This window comes from Sesamum indicum, linkage group LG6 (assembly GCF_026168435.1).
Source record: "Sesamum indicum cultivar Baizhima isolate 11 linkage group LG6, ASM2616843v1, whole genome shotgun sequence".
NCBI lineage: Eukaryota > Viridiplantae > Streptophyta > Magnoliopsida > Lamiales > Pedaliaceae > Sesamum > Sesamum indicum.
This window is the reverse complement of record NC_142662.1, coordinates 9,161,279-9,166,636: the sequence shown is the minus strand read 5'-3', so window position 1 is coordinate 9,166,636 and position 5,358 is coordinate 9,161,279. Positions and strand designations below refer to the sequence as shown.

General features: G+C 35.1%; 1 long non-coding RNA gene across 1 annotated transcript; it reads right to left on the bottom strand.

Moving 5' to 3' along the window:
* Positions 1-847: 847 nt before the first annotated feature.
* LOC148787712 (uncharacterized) lies at positions 848-3,978 on the bottom strand. Its single transcript, XR_016066192.1, has 5 exons — positions 3,891-3,978; positions 2,078-2,354; positions 1,888-2,008; positions 1,349-1,799; positions 848-1,269 (listed from the first exon to the last, which is right to left on the bottom strand). It is a non-coding gene; the product is annotated as an uncharacterized LOC148787712 (long non-coding RNA).
* Positions 3,979-5,358: the final 1,380 nt, after the last annotated feature.

The window sequence follows — 5,358 nt, the reverse complement described above, 5'->3', positions numbered from 1 at the left end:
TGGTAACTATTCCTACTGATGAATTTGTGTAAAAAAATTTATTATTTTTAATTGGAACGGGCTTCGTGAAATTTGAAACGGTTATATTATTTATTTCGTGTTACTTTTGAAACGGTCTTTGTAGTACTCTTGCCTGGATTTTTGAAGTGTTTTCATTTGTATTGATGATAAATATTAGAATGGTATTTGGAATGGTTTGTTTGTCAATCTTAGCAATAGTATTAGGCACGATTATATTTTGTAGGAACAGTCTTCTGTAATTATTTTAGGAACGGTCAGTCTTATTTAGAAACACGAATATAAAATTATTTTAATAATGGTATTAAGAACTGTCATTCTTATTTTGAAGCATGCACTTAAAACTGTATTAGCAATGGAATTAGATACGGCCAACCAAAATTTAGGAACACGGATTTGAAATGGTAGTAATAGTGGTATTTTGGAACGGTCAATCCACTCTAGGAACACGTGTTTAGAACTGTTTTAGTAATGTTATTATGATTGGTCATTTATTTAGAATTGTAATATTTTCTTTAGAATTGCTAAACCGTTCCTAATTTAAATTTTATAATTTCTTTATATTTCTAGTTTTTTTTTTTATTTTTATGTAATAAATTTTAATAAATAATTTTATTTATATATTTAATAAATTTTAATATATAATTAAACTAATTTAATAAAGTTTTAATTAATTATATTTATAAATTTAATTAATTGAATAAATATAAAATAGTGAAATGTAATAAATATTATGAAACGTGAATAATTAAGAAAAAATATTATAATAATATAAAATATTGTCTAGTTAAAAAAAATAAAAAAATTTAAAACCTAATCTAAACCCTCGTCAGTGATGTAGAAATCGTCTCAGTTCGGGACCCAGTGGTATGTCGGAGGCAGTGCTGGGATGCTAGTGGAGGCGGTTAGCCATGATGATCCCGTAGTAGAGGAGGTGGTCCACATCTCCCTCATCATGGTCATCATGTCGGCCATCATCATCTCGAGCCGGTTCATGCGGTCCTCCATGGTCAGGTTTGGTTTTGGCGGCGACAGTGTTAGTGGGGGTGGCGATAGTGATGTGAAGGTCCGGTTGGAGATGTGTGCCTCAGAACCAAGGCCGAATACTCAGCTCTTGTTCTTGCCCCCAACTACAACCAGCCACATCTGTTGCTCCATCACTGCTAGTGAAGCCTTCGGTTCGGCCGGTGTATCGTGGTCCTCGGTTGTGGATTGAGGCTGACGATCCTCCATCAGCTTCTAGAACTTCTCCTGCAAAACAAATAAAATTATTAGTACTTATAACCAAGAATTAATTTTTTTAAAGAAATAATATTAATAAGGTACATACAGCCACCTCAGCTGCCCTCGGCCTGCTCCAGCCGTCGTTCTCCTTTTTCTTGTTGCATCTTTCAAATAACTCCATCTACTTTGGTGGCCTTTGGAGCTATGTCACTTGTTGGAGAATAAACTTTATTTTTAAAATAATGATAGACTTTAGAAAGTAGCATCATTTACTTACCAACTTTCTCTTGTGCATGCCGATAGAGGAAGATCCCCAGCGGTACATAGTCGACGATATTGTGGGGGGTCGTAGTCCGATTCACCTTATTCTTCGAGAACTCCTGATGAAAATCCTCGCTGGCTTAGTGTGCCTCGAGTTGGAGGCAGACCTCGTTGGCTAGCCAAAGTGGCTTGACCAGGCTCAACCGGGCGACGGAGAATGTCTTCAGGATGTACATTTCGCCCAATGTGGAAGACCGAAACATGGACTCATCATCACAGTCCCACCAATACGTCATCTACAATAATAAAATTAAACAAAATATCAGTAAAATTTATTAAACAATTTAGATTATTAGAAATACCAAATTAATTTAAAGTATATACCTTCATGCTCTCGAACTAGAAATGTTGGTACTCTAGCAGCATCTGCCTCAGACATGGCTACGGGTGGGGAAAGTGTCCCCGCACCATTGCATTGATGAGGTTAGGGAAGCAGCGGTCAGACCTGAAAAGACATGCCAATTAGAAATTTTCAAGGTAAAATAATACTAAAAAATTTCATAAATAACATTACCTCTCATCATCAAGGCTGATATAGCAAGCTCATGATGGGAGACTGGTGGTGGTGGTGGTGCCGCTGGTGTGGCAGCTGTCAATGCAGCTCCAGATGGTCTAGCATCATCTTGAGTCTACAGGGCAGATGACGGTCTGGCCGTGTCAGGTGGTAGGGGTGGTCGAAGGACTACTTCCCCAACTTGGGAAGCATTAGATGGTGCTACCGGAGGTGGCGGACTACGACCACAACCACAACCACGACCACACGGTACAAGATGCGCACCACTAGACATGATCTATACAATTATTTATAAGTATTAGTTTTTGTAATTGATGAAAAATTACCCTAAATCAATAATAACTAAAAAGAATATAATAATTCTTACACATTGAAAATATTGTTATGAAGTTATAATTATTAAACTCATTAATTGTTTAAAAATATTTAGTTCCTTTGTGCAAATAAACAAACGGGCCAAGCATTGGTTTAAGCTTCTTTAACATATCACCTAAACTTTTTGTTATACTATTACTTAAGTGTATCCAATTTTTTCTATTAACATGATGAAAATGGATAAACCTAACTAGTTCTACTGACAAAATTCACGACTTGATGGGCTAAAGAAGCTTAAGGGCACGCTTAAGGGCATGCGTGGTCTGTTTATACGTGGTTACAAAGGAACTGTACATTTTTATTAATAATTAGTCTTATGTTGTGATTGTTGATATAGTTATGTAAATAATATTATTTTTGGAAATTTTCATTAGTCTTAGGTTGTGATTATTGATACTGTTATTTAAATAATATTATTATTGAAAATTTTATTAGTCTAAGGTTCTGATTGTTGCAATTAAATAATTGCAGATCCGTACAATAAATTTCACAAATAATTAAACTGTACAATAAATTACACAATTGCATAAATTACACAAATTACATGAAAAGTACAAAAAAAATATTATAATTTTAGAAATATATTTTATTTTTAGGAAATTATATTTTAATTTCAAAAAAATATATTGTAATTTCAGTGTGATATATATAGTTTCAAAAAAGCAAATTACATTTTAGAAAGTTTTATAATTCTAGAAAATTATATTTTAATGACAAAAAATATTTTAATTTCAATGTGATAAATTTTTTTTAGAAACTTTTATAGTTTAAAAAAATTCTATTTTAATTTCAAAAAAATATATTTTCAATTAGAAAAATATATTTTAATTTCAGTGTAATATATATTTTCAGAAGAATATATTGTATTTTCATAAACTTTTATAACTTGAGAAAATTAAATTTTAATTTTAGAAAAATATATTTAAGTTTCAAAAAAATAATTTTAATTTTAGTATGATATATATATTTTCCAAAAAAATATATTATATTTTCAGAAACTTTTATAATTTTTAAAAAATATATTTTAATTTCAGAAAAGTTCGAGTTTAATTTTTGTTAAAAGAATTCTGCAAATCTTTCTAATTTCAAAAAACATTAAAAAAAATTAAAATTTCACAAATTTTGCTATAAAATTTCATAAAATTATTGTTTACACAAGTATTTTAAGAAATCTTTTCCTACACAATATTTTCAGAAAATGGTGGAAAAATCAGAATAATGGTGGGGGGGGGGGGGATCAGAAAAATGGGGGAGGAAAAGCAAAAAAAAAAACGGCGACTGAGGGGGGAAATTTTTTAAATTATTTTAAAAAATGGGGGATAAAATCAGTAAAAGGAGCGGGGAGGGTGGAATCAGAAAAATAGGAGAGGAAAAAGAAAAACAAATGGCCACTAACATGAAAAAGAAAGAGGGAGGGACGACGAACAGAGAGACGTACTGGTGGTAGCGAACGATGGCAAGGAGACGAACGAGCGATTGTGAGAATTTTTGAGAGAGAGAGAACGCGAGAGTGAGGGAGGGTAAGGGGAAGGGGAAGTAACAAATATGCTAAGTGTTGTATATATATAAAAGTTTTAGAATACGCTTTGCAAGATGGAATTTTAAAAAAATCATTCCTAATGCAGTCACTAAAAAAAAAATGACGTCGTTTTAGTTTATGCGCATTGGTCAAATGTTCGTGGTTTATTGAGGCACGGTTGGTCTTGGTGTTCATGAAACCATTCCGAACTCCTAAAACAATATCGTTTTATCCAAAAACGACGTTATGTTTAAAGGATATTTCTATGACCGATCTTATTCTTAAATAAATCTTTCCTGAATTTGTCCAAAATTATTTTTCCTGTAAAAATAAAAAAATAAAAAATGAAGGAAATACTGTCTGATGGTATGGCATAAAAGTGATAGGCACAAGAAGAAAAAATAAGCCCGAGTCAGGTCTGCCAGCCTAGGAGAAAGTCAGCCCGCCCAGCGTCGCTGAGCTTAACCCAAGAAAGAAGCACTCTGGAACATGGTCCGGGCAAGAGGGAGACCCACTAGGCTCAGCAAAGAGGGAGCCTCCCACACCAGAGTCTATCCAAGGATGAAGCCTGCCTCATCAAGCTTGGCCCAAGAAGGAGGCCGAGTACGAAAGCCTGTTGCTCCCTTCCAAGCCTAGCCCTGAGGAAGGAAGGTACCCTCAAGAAGCTGGACTCCTCACCCTTGGCGGCAACATTTTATAGAAATATGGAACCGTTCCTTGCGGCGAACGGTGTCCGTCTTCTTGTGGCAGCTTTTTCAGGATTGGATCCTAGTGGATGAACGCATGAAGCGAAAGAGATTTATTTTCCCATCAAAATGCCAATGTTGTGAGGTAGAGGAGAGCATCTCTCATTGGTTTATTGAAGGGGCAGTAGTTAGAGATGTGTGGCTGCACTTTGCTAACGTCTTTGGGCTTCAGCTTTGTGAAAGGGTGGACTTGCTTTGTATGGCGCACCTCTGGCGATACTCCACTCCGTTTCACTCAGATTTGCATCTTCGCACTTTGGTACCATTTTTTTTTTTTGGGTGAAATGTAAGTTTTCATTCATCTAGTAATATTTACAGAGTACTCTGGGCATACCCGAAGAGATACAAAAGGACCCTCACTAAAGTTCAAAAAGCAATTAAACCGTGCGAGAAAAGTGTCAAGAGGAGCCTATACACTGTGATCTTGACAGAGATAATAAGCCCCTCGGGATTGGGTTTAGCGCCTTCAAAGATGACTTCATTGCGATGTCTCCAAAGGGTGTGAACCGTGCATGCCAAAGCTAGGTGTCGCGCTTTGTTATGAATTGAGGAACCGATTTTCTCCTTCTTTAGCCATTTCACCGCGCTGAGCAGGATGGACATACATCGGTTAATCCCAAGCCATTGTCGGATATGGGACC